Below are 12,182 nucleotides of genomic sequence, written 5' to 3'. Positions count from 1 at the left end.
CCACAGAAGCATACAACCTCAAACTCTGCTTAACCCTCACTGTTTCTTAGCTCAGTATTTTATTCTCAGCAATGAGAGTTCTATCAAACACACTTCCTTTGTGGGGCAAACTTCTAAGTGAGCATTGAGGCAAAGGAAGCGGTGTTGTCTTTACTGTGATCTTTGGCATGTTTCATAAGACTCTGATGTTCCTTGGGAGTATAACAATAGCTCACAGATCTACATGAGTGGATTTGGTGTGGCGGGGTGGCAGAGGGCGAGGAGTGGGGGATGAGAACATAGGGAAATGGGAGGGTCAAGCTGGAACAGGAACAGAGTGGGAGGGCAGGGAGGAAGATACCATGATAGATGAGGACATCATGGGAATAGGAAGAGGTTGGGTGCTGGGGAGGCTCTCAGGAATCCATAAGGATGACCCCACCTTAGTCTGCTGGCAGTGGTCCAGAGGGTGCCTGGACTGGTCTACTCTGGTGACCGGTCTAGCAAATAACCTAGCTGTCCAATAATAGCCTTTGTCCAGTGACTGATGGAGGCAGATGCAGAGATCCACGCCCAGGCACCAGGCTAAATTCTAGGAATCCAACTGATGAGAGAGAGGAGGGATTCTGCAGGTGAGGGATGTGGAGATCATGATGGGAGGATGTGCAGAGATGACGGGCCACACTAGTGGAAACTCATGAACTATGGAGTGGTGGCTGTGGAGCCCCCATGGGACTGGACTAAGCCCTCGGGATTCAGAAGATGGTTGTTTGGCTCGAACTGTTTGGGGGGCACCCAGGCAGGGGGATCAGAATCTGTCCCTGTTGCATGCACAGGCTTCTGGAAATCCAGTGCCTGTGGTATGACGCCTTGCACAGCCTTGGTGCAGTGAGAAGGGACTGGTTTGGACCTGCCTAGGCTCAGTGTGCTGGGCTCTGATGACTCCCCATGGGAGACCTTGATTTGGGGGATGTGGGGAGGCGAGGGAGGAGGGGGATGTGTGGGTGGTATGTGAAGTGAGTAGGAAATTTCTTTTTTATTATTATTTTATTTTACAATACCATTCAGTTCTACATAACAGCCACAGATTCCCTTGTTCTCCCCCTTCCTGCCCCCTCCCCTTCCCCCCAGCCTACCCTCCATTCCCACCTCCTCCAGGGCAAAGCATCCCCCAAGGACTGAGATTGACCTGATAGACTCAGTCCAGGTAGGTCCAGTCCCCTCCTCCCAGATTGAGCCAAGGGTCCCTGCATAAGTCCCAGGTTTCAAACAGCCAACTCATGCAATGAGCCCAGGACCTGATACCACTGCCTAGATGCCTCCCAAACAGATCAAGCCAATCAACTGTCTCACCTATTCAGAGGGCCTGATCCAGTTGGGGGCCCCTCAGCCAAGTAGAAAATTTCTTAATAAAGAAAGATGAAAAAGAAAGAATAGCTCAGAGAAAAATTAATGTCTTGATCCCTAGATTTTAAATTTATATATTTTTGTGTGTTGCTAAGTATGTTGCTATAATTTAAGAGTATTTACACTTTAAAAATAAAAAAAACATTTGATAAGAGAAGCAAAACTTAAATATGACTTATCATTTCTTTCACTTTACTTATAGGGGAGAATGAGTTATCTCTAGATGTTCATTCTTTTTAAGAGAAGTTTTAAGTATTCATGTCCTAAGACTCAGAATACTTACTGAAGAAAACAAAAACAAAATCCCAACCTTCTATCTACTCACCCACCCAACCTGCCAATGGACCAGTCAACTAAAGCTAGATGAATGACCAAAACATAGAAAGTCTCTTTGTGAAGACTGCAAAATGCATATGTATTGGCTGTGTGAATATTATATAAAAGAATTTTACCCCCAAGGCCACAGATTCTTTACTCCTGAAGAATGAAAGCAATTGACAGACTCTGTCTCGTTGGGTCACTGAAAGGCTTAAATGAGATAAAGTTTGGCTGAAGTCATGCAGACTTATACATTAGAGGCTGAAAGTTTGTGCTCCTTAAAAATCATAGGTTGGGATCCTAATCCTGAAATGATGGCTTTGGGAGATTAGACCTCTGGGAGATGATTACTGACACAGTGTCTTGAAGGCGGGGCTGCCTGGTGGGATCAGTGCTCTCCAAGGAAAGACACCAGATAGCTTGGTATTTCTCTCTGCACCTTTGAACACACAGAGAAATGGCTGCTACCTACCAAGAGAAGATGTAGAATAAAGCTCAAAATTGCTGGCAACGTAGTCTTAATGGATGCTAAAATTATACTTGAATATGCAATTATGCGAACTGACTACCTTTCTTGAGGGCTTCCTTTGTCAGCTACCCACAGCCGTGGTCTATTTATATTGTGCTGTTATCGGAGCCATACTTCCTTACGGGTTCTGTGCTAATTTTTACATCAATTTTTATTGGAAACATGTTTGTATACCTTACTTTCTTATGTGTGAGTATGTGCAAAGAATTTTAACCTATTTGTTTGGAAACAAAAACCAAAACCAAAATTCAGGTATCTGCTCTTTTGTGGGGGAGCAATGTGAGGAGCTGCAGCCATCTAGATGGGAGCCGATGCACTGTCACATGCAGGCCCTGGCTGAGGAGTTGTTTATTATTTCCATGATTTCAATCTATCCACATAGCTGATTAAATTTAAATAATTGAAGAACAAATATTCTAAATATTTTATTAACTTCTAGGTATGCAAAATGCAGAAATGTAAAAAGTTTGACCTACCTACAGTGTAGGTCTGGCAGTAGCAATAAAAAAAAAATAAATGATTTAAAAAGTGCTATTTTACATAAGAGCTGGTGTGCCTACAAATAACTCTCACAGTAGACCACGAAGAATACTGTTTTTATATCAAACCTAATTATTGCTGAAGTCAATGCCTCATTTCTTCTGTTCTTCCTTTTTTAGTTTCTAACATCTGCTGAGTCCAACAAAATTCTTGGTTAAGAAATAACATTCCAGAATGGACCCAGCCTGAATTCTCACTTATGGATACCTCTGTATGAAGACCTTATTGGCAATGTTAATAATCACAATTGAAAAGATGATCTTCATTACATCTTTTTTTTGTGAGCAAAGCAGAAAAGTTTAAGGCAAGAAATTTATTTTCCATAGCATTTCAATGATATCATCCTCAGTTACACACAGAGTTGTGTGAGGGGTAGGGAGTTGAGTTCCTCACTCAACTGAGATTGTTCAAATTGTAAATGAACTTCAAACTGGTCTGTGTAGCACACATTCTGCATGTTTACAAGCCCTACCTACAAAGAGCAATATGGCTGAGAGATGGTGGTAAACTATGCACATGCCTCCAGAGGGGTTCACTTATGAGTGTCTCAGATGCTGAGAATAATCACTACCAGGCTTGGCCAACCCTCAGGCTGCAGCCATTTCAGGGTAGCAATGAATGCTCAGGGGTTCCCTGAGCTCCACCTTATGTTTGTCTGTGAGTCTCTGCATTTGCTCCCATCAGCTGCCAGAGGAAGCCTCTCTGATGATGCCTGGATAAGGCACTGATTTACGAGAAAAGCAGAATATCACTAGGAATTATTTCATTGACTATTTTTTTTCCTTTTGGCTAGCCATGTTTGACTCTACCCTGGGTCTCTTGGATATCCATCTTCTGGTTCCTGGCCATCTAGGCAGTGTCAGGGCCCATTGCAGCTTATTAAAAATGTTCTGATAATTCTTTTCCTCATCACATGAGTCTAGGTCATGGACTTTGTAGAAAGAGAAAATGACACCATATCACAATGTTAAAAGGTTGGAAAGGTCTCATGGACTAGGAATACTGGAGTGGACAGCAGCATTTATGTGTATCCGTGCTTTGTGTATATGTACATATGTATGTATACATGTATGTATGTATGTGTGCATGTATGCACGTATGTGTGTGTACCACATGCATATCATGTACTCACAGAAACCAGAAGAGGCTGTCAGATGCCCTGAAACTGAAGTTACAGATGGTTGTAGTCTGTCATGTGAGTGCCAGGAACTGAACGTGAGTCCTCTACAAGAGCATCAATGTCATACCATCTCTTTGGTCCCTCCCTTTCCTCTTTCTCAGGGTGCATAACATGGTCAAAAAGAGAATATTTACTTAGTAATTTCTGGGATTTTATGTAAAAATTATGCCTCTTATGGAAGTCTCCGTGTGCAGAGGAATAAAAATAGTGATTAAGAACATGATGTGTGAGAAGTCAGTCAGCTACGAATTAGCCTTGAAACCTTATGCAAGTTGTTTAGCCTCTATAGGTATCAGTGTTCTAATCTATAATATGGGTATAGCAGCTGTATAGAGTTCTTTCAGAATTAAATGAGGCGATAATATTTGTAAAGCTCTTGGCACAGTGCTCAACAGGTCATTAACATTAAGTTATACTTTTGTTTTCCATATACGATATAGGTAAAAGGGTCTTTTTGAATTTAGTTCTTCTTCATAATTTATCAGAAAACATAACAGATACTCTGCTTTTGAGTTCTAGAATGAATATTAGTGACTTCACTCTTCATTTTTATGCCATTTAAAAAATAGAGGGAACATAGGTTTATTAAAGAAAAATTGAAAGGAAATGAGTGGAAGGTACTGAAAGTGGTGAGTTCCCAAATCTCGTTTCTTTTTCTAGTTGCTATCGGTTTCCTGTCTTCCTGTTTGCCACTGACCTATCCTCTCTCTCTCTTCCTTAGGGAAAAACAACCCAGCAACAATAACAACAAAAACTCTCTTTCCTCCTGCTCTGTTTCCCAAACTCCCAATTCACAAGCCTGCTCACCTTCCTTCATCCATCCCCTCAGACTCCCAGCACTTACATCCTGCTAAGGAACAAAGGCCCATGGGAAGTTCATTAAAGTGCTGAGGAAGGCAAATGTTTACAGGTGGAAACTGTGAGCTCAAGGCAACAGATATGAGCAAAGGTGAAGAGAAGAGCCTTCTGGGAAACGGAAACAGCCTAAGTAATCGCACAGTAATCGCCTTGACTCATGACAATCTGTGGAACCTTGGCTAGGAAACCAAGGGAAATTCCTAGGCTGTTGTGGTCTACTTGTCTTCTAAATGCATGGAGAGGTGATGTGTTATTCTATAATAGTTGTACAAATTCTTATCATATTAGCCTAGGACAGTTTCAACCCTGACATCAGATAAAGAGACAGACATAGATTTACTATGAATGTTAGTTATCACTGCTAAGGGCTATGCTATAAATGACTGATATTTCACCTTCTCACTGCTAAAGATCTCATGTAGCATATCATTTTTTATTTACATAAGCCTATGAAAAAAGGTATCATAAATACTATTTTTTTTTTCCGGTCATAATGAAGAAGTAGAAAGCTATTGAGTTAATTGATGGCCACAAGTGGAAGGTTTCCATTGTAAATTCGGGAATTCAGACTTTGGTCTCATGCTTCTGTAACTGCTCCAGACAGAGCAGCTGTGGGGAGAACTTGGTGTCTTGCCACCTGGACTCACTGAGTGTGTGTGGAACCCTGTAATCCTCAGATGCTCTACTAGCTGTGGGGGCTGGGGCAGGGACCAGACAGAAAGAGAGAAAATGATAAGACGAAGCAAACTAATAGAGAGGATGCTTATAGATTATGGCATTATCTGTGAAGGTGAAAACTAGATATAATGTCATGAGACTCCTGGAGTTATTTGTTCTATCAGTTAAGAGGAGACTGTGTCACTATGTAAAAGGCAAATGCGAACTCTGGGCAGGAGAGAAACTAGAAAGGCTTGCATAGTGAAAGAAACTGTTGCTATTGGTGGACAAGATAGTGTAATATTGTGATTGGAAATTAGAAAGGAAGCCAGGAGACATCATGAAGTATGTACAATGGGAACATCTTGGAGAGCCAGCCAAGCTCACAAAGGACATTCTTAACTGAATACCAGACACCTAAATCACAAGGGTATACTCCCAGCAGCCATATTTGAACATAAACATACTTCCACAGTTTTCATGGGACAAGAATGTACTGAAACCCAGCATGTGCACTGTGCAATAAATAACAGAACACACGAAGATGCTGATCTTGTGGAGTCTCACAGTTCCATGGGAGTGTGCTCGGGTCACTGTGTAACCGGCTGGAACTCCTGATGTAGGCGTGTCAGATATGGAATTAGAGAAGGATCCAGCTGCTACCCGACCAGAATCAGAACAGATAAAGTCAGAGCTGTTGACATCTAAATTCTCTCCTACTGATTAGAGGTCCTGGGAAACTGGCTTGCAAAGGAACAAGAGAGAAGCACACAAAGGTAGTATTCTTATGATTCCCGATTGCTTAATGTTTCTGCTTTCTAGTATTACTGAAATCTGGGCTCTGTTCTGTCTTGTTCATCAAGAGACTCTTATAACATTATTATTTTCCTCTGTTCTATGCTATTTTTCTATAGCTGTTTTCAAAAATTAAACTGAATTTATATTCTCAGCTTGCTACTGCAGGACGAGCTTGGGTAAAAATAATGTCTCAGACCTAAGCATGGCTGAGAGCTGATAGCAAGACAACTTAAAATTTTAGAGGGAGAAGGATATCTTTACAAGATTAATGAAAACTCAGGGCATTGGTCAGAGGGAAACAATATTATGAGACCTGGAAGAAGCAGTCCATAGATGATGTTTGCATAGGTGGTGAGGAAATGCCATGCAATGAGACTCTTCCATCTGCCAGACAGGAAGAAACATACTGTCCCCACTGAAGCATCTTTCAGACTACAGATATCTTCTTATTTTTATATATAAACACAGGAACAATGTGGGAATTTTTAAGAGCCAAATTTTAAAAACCCATCTTCTATACTCACGCTTGATGAGATTATTCATTTTTTTCCCTTGTGGTTGTTTTATTTTGTTTTTAAGACAGGGTCTCACTATATAACCCTGGCTGGCCTGAAACTCTCTTCATATATCAGTCTGGCCTTAAACTCATATCAATCCTCGTGCCTCTTCCTTTTAAGTGCTGGCTTTCTGGATACGTGCCATTATAGCCAGCAAGATTATCCATTCACAGAGAGAATGATAGGTCATATTTTATTGTTTGGCTAGAATTATTCCTAAATGGATCCATGGATAGCCCTATTACTGAGCATCAATCACACAGAAGGGGAAACAGTCATCGCTTCTGCCTTCCTGGGGCTTTGGATTGGATGGGATGGGTGCCTGATCTAGGTACTCTGTTTAATTCTTCAGTCTAGAGTCTCTAATGGCCATCACACCTGTTCAAAGTCAGCATTATTATTCTTGTTTTACAGAGCCCATACCTGACCACATGAGGGAGTTAAGTTGCTAATGACTAGGATGGAAATAAAAGGCAAAGGTAGAAGGTCATTCTAATTCTAGACTTTCCTTAAGTCCCTGCCTTTTCCAGTTACATCATTCATGCCTCTCAAGGAGGAAACACTTAGCTGCCCAGTAGTGACCAACTGCTTCTGAAGCCAGAATAAGTGACTGAATGGCTCCATGCAGAGCAGGACCTGCCAAAACCAGCCTAGGTACCACTCAAGTCTGTGCCCTTGGGTTCTTCTGCAAAACATTCAACATCTGCATAAGAACTTTTGCAAGCAACAGCAAGCCACGGAACCTATAAACCACCTCCTCCTTGCGTCTTCCTTCTAAACTGTACAAGGGCATCTTATTGTCAGTATCTGTTTTGTCCTACCTGCCAAGGAATCTGAGGAAATGTATTCTCAGGTTTCCAACCTCTGAATGATACCCACCAGGAGGATCGAATAAATTCTTGGCCATCCAGCTGTTAGTATGTACTGTTTCATTTGCCTTTTGCACTTGAAGCCTGAATATTTGCTTAGCCATATGATTCTTCATACTGATAAATCTGAACATGAACAGTTTGGAGTTACTGAGATTTTTCTGGGGTTTGCCCTACATTAAATCACACAGGCAACTGTGTGTACTAATTAAAAGTGAAGCATCCTTAACAAACAGATACATAAGCAGAGCTGAGAAAGGATGAACTATTTAAGAGTCAGAAACCTGAAGTTTGTGTGCATTAAAAAAAAAATCCCCTCTAGGCTCTAAATAACTGCATGTCACCTTCAGCAAGATAGCTAACCTCTCTGGGTTCTTCAGTGTTTTCTCCCCTGTAACAAGAATAATGGTGCTCGTCATTTCCCTGCCTCTAGGGATATTGTCAGAATTAATGAGACGCCAGGGTGAAAGGCTTTGCACTCTTCTCCCTCTGAGAATGCTGGAATACAAACAAAGTAATGTCTCTATGTGGTGAACTCTCCTTCTGCGTGGCTTGGTAGCACTCAGAAAAGAGCTCACAGAGTTTTTGAAGCAGCGGCAATTATCGTAGGTGTTACATATTATAAGGCAAACTGTATCTGCCAGAAAAAACAAAGAGGAAACAAAAACTCCAGTCAGAGAAGTTCTGCTTACTCTCTAAGGCAATCAGTGGGAGGCCTGGGATAATTGCAAGTAAAATATTACTGAGCACAGAGTCGATGAAGGTAGGAGGTGAAACTACCTAATTAAAGTTGCCATCCTGAAGGAAGAGAGGGAAGTGAAGCATTGGCTGCTGACACATTGCTCAAATGTTCTTAGACATGCTGGAGAGAGAAGCTAGAAGTTGGAGGTCAAATGTTTGTGCCTTTGCAGGGAAGCTGCTCAAAGCGGTTAGAAGTATACAACTGATGATTAGAATGAACTGAAAGTTGAACCTTGACAGGTTAAAACTGTGCTTAGTGATTCCTTTAATTAACAGATGAATTGTCTATTAATCAAGGCAAAAGGTATTTTTGATGGTTCTCTCACCTCAATGGAAATACAATCCTCCTGATGTTAACGGGTAGAAATACTATAAAATACCCACCTAGAATTAGAGATGTAGTCCACCAGAATGCATCTCTATTGTGCACAATGCAAACACCAGCTGTGTGTGTGTGTGTGTGTGTGTGTGTGTGTGTGTGTGTGTGTGATATGTATTATACATTATATGTTATACACATATAATCTCAATAAGTTTTATTTTTGTCATCATTAGATCATTAGATGAGGATTAATTTCTAAATAAAAGTATTCTCAGGGATGGAGAACATGATCATCTTCTCTGGTGATTGTAACAGTAGCACTGTCCATATATACAAATATATATATAACACAAATAACTACCTTTGGACAAACTACTTCATTTCAGGGTGCTGGCTGCTGAGAGAATACCATGGAGGGACATTAATGTTCTGACAGACAAACAACAGCTGCCAGTGTCAAAGAGCAGATTAAAAACAGATCAAGAATTCTGTGTCTTCATCCACAAGCCACCTGTGAGAACACACTACCAGTCACTGGTTCTTTCAATGTATCCTTATGATATTTTGTTCACAAAAGTACTTAATTCCACTTTAGAATATGTATTTTCCATAGCTGACTTACTCGTTCATTGAGTGAAGTGCCTATGAGTTGTTTCTTGCTTCTGAAGCTTGTGAGTAAAGCTATTATTTGTGTGTGTGTGTGTGTGTGTGTGTGTGTGTGTGTGTGTGTGCCTGCATGCATGTGTGCTCACTAATGTACATGCCAATGATTATAATAATTAGGGGTGTTTACTGGAGCATGGATTAGGGATTATTTACCTGAGCACTGGCAATTTAGCTTCTGTGAAATTCCAAGAGATCTCTGCCAGTCCTGAACCTTTGCTGAGGAGGAGAACAATCTAGTGCTCTGGTTCATGTGGTTTCAAGGTCAAAATAGTGCCCTCAGCTGCCTCATGGGGAGTTCAGGCACTCAATCCTTCTCAAATTAGCCCATTCTAAGAAACTGTATATAATCAGCTAATTAAGTGCTTCAATAAAAAATTGGAGTGGAATCAACTCTTACATTTTGAGTGTTCTATTACCGTGAACATTCAAATTTGCTGCAGAAAAGACAAAAGAAAAATTATTGAGATGATTTTTTTTCCAGCTTGGAGCAGAATCTAGGGGTGCTAGTTTGGAGCACCCACATTGAATGACTGTTGCTTATTACATAACACTTGGCTTGTCCAAGCCAGAGATAGTCTATGTTTAGACACCATGTGTGCCGTTATTCTTGCCAGGACCCAGTGCTCTGGCTGTCTGTTGACTCCTATGTTGGTGGTCTCCAAGAAGTACAATGTTTTTATCGACTTCAAAGGTCTTTCTTGTGTGTCTGTTTTGTTCCATTTTTGACTTACAATGTCTACAAAGATTATTTAGTCAAGGACTGTAAAATACTGTTAACTGTAAAATGACTAGTTAAGAAAAACACAAACACTGTTATTGTAAACTATATACTAGTATTTCCAATAGTTAAGAATGCATAGATAATACCAGGCATGGTGGCACTTGCCTGTAATCCAGCTTGTGAAGGTCAAGCCAGGAGGACCAAGAATTCAAGGTAATCCTTGGCTACATACTAAGTCATAATTTTCCTGGGATACCTGAGATCCTACCTCATTAAGCAACAGCAGAAAGAGTGAATAAAGTAACCTAATTACTTATTCTTGACTACTTTATACTGTCTCTTACAGGAGCATTATTTATTTTCATCTTTCATTCATTGATAAAACCTTTATTGTATGATTACTAAATGCTATACAGTAGTCTAGATATCTGGACACAGAGTACATAGTTCTTATATGATGTTAGTCTGAGGTGGACATACACTAATCAAATAAGTATAGACAAATGTAAAAACCACAGTTCTTCAAGTAGGCCCCAGCAAACATTCATGAATAGGCTTTTCCAAGTTCTGGACATGACTCCCTGATGGTGACTATGGGTCCCCTGTGATGCTAAGAGCCAAGAGTCCTCTTGATGAGAGTTTCCTCCTGCTCAGTGTTGACCCATTTCATCCCCACAACTGTTTGACAGATCTCATCTACTCCTTGGAAGCTTCTATTTCATCACCTCTTTCTCCCTACTCTGAGATGCCTATTGTTCTAGTTTGGTTTCTGTTGCTGTGATAAACACCATAACCAAATGCACCTTGGTGAGGAAGGAGTGTATTTCATCTTACACTTTAACAGTACATCATCCAGCAAAGCCGGGGCAGAAGCTCAAGGCAGGAACTGAAGAAGCAACCATGGAGGAATGCTGCTTACTGGCTTGCTAATGAATAGGATGGAGTTTGAAGTGGCCCATCTGAGATGACCCAGGTTTGGGTCATGAAAAAATGAGGACAGTAACAAAATGGATCTATGACTACGTTAATGAAGCTTGGTGAGTGGTTTCACATGCAAGGAACACATAGCATGTTAGTTGCCCCTTACCATCCTTTTCTATTATTTGTGGCAGGGGTAGCATTATATCATCTTATCTCACAAAGAGGCAGGGTGAGTGCAGGACAATGCTGAGATACCACAACCAACTACTATAATTGTCTGCAGTTTAAAGCATCCACTGTGGATTAGGACTTTCCTCTATGGTCATATTTGTAGATCTGTTTACACAGAGTAGATTGAAGCCTAAACCCCCAGAGAAGACTCATCAAGCTCATACAATAGCAGGTACTGAATATAATTATATCCTTTGGACTAAAAGTAAGCCTGTATCATCTTACACTTTCTGTCTGGACGAGGGCAGATGTGATAATTTTTAATTCTTTAAGTCATTAAATAGACATTCTATTAAGCAGCCTCAGGTCTTTAGTCTAAAATACTGGGCAGAATTTTGTCAAAGAATTTTCTGGCAGTGGCTTCTGTGGTGGTTTGAAACAAAATGGCCCTAAAGGGAGTGGCACTATTAGGAGGTGTGACCTTGGAGTTGGTATGGTCTTGTTAAAGGAAGAGTGTCACTGTGGGGGTGGGCTTTGAGGGCTTTTTCTCAAACTTCACTCAGTGTGACAGTCAGTCAACTTCCTGTTGCCTCTGAGTCAAGATGTAAGGACTGTCAGCTCTAGCCCACATCTGGCTGCATGCTGTCATGCTCCCTGCCATGATGATAATAGACTGAACTTCTGAAACTGTGAGTGAGCCACCCCAATTAAACGTGTCATTTATAAGAGTTACTGTGGTCATGGTGTCTCTTCACAGCCATGAAAAATCTAACTAAGACAGGTTCTATATGAAAATAGAATTGATTACCTTGTGAGGTACCATGTGCGGAAATGCAATGGAAACTTTTTGGCCTTCTGTTATGCATGAATAGAAACTCATGCATCAGCCACAAGCTTGAAATGACCTCTTAACTTGCCTCCCACTTCATCTCTCAAAGAATTTCTGAA

Source organism: Peromyscus leucopus, chromosome 6 (assembly GCF_004664715.2).
Source record: "Peromyscus leucopus breed LL Stock chromosome 6, UCI_PerLeu_2.1, whole genome shotgun sequence".
NCBI lineage: Eukaryota > Metazoa > Chordata > Mammalia > Rodentia > Cricetidae > Peromyscus > Peromyscus leucopus.
This window is presented reverse-complemented; position numbering follows the sequence as displayed.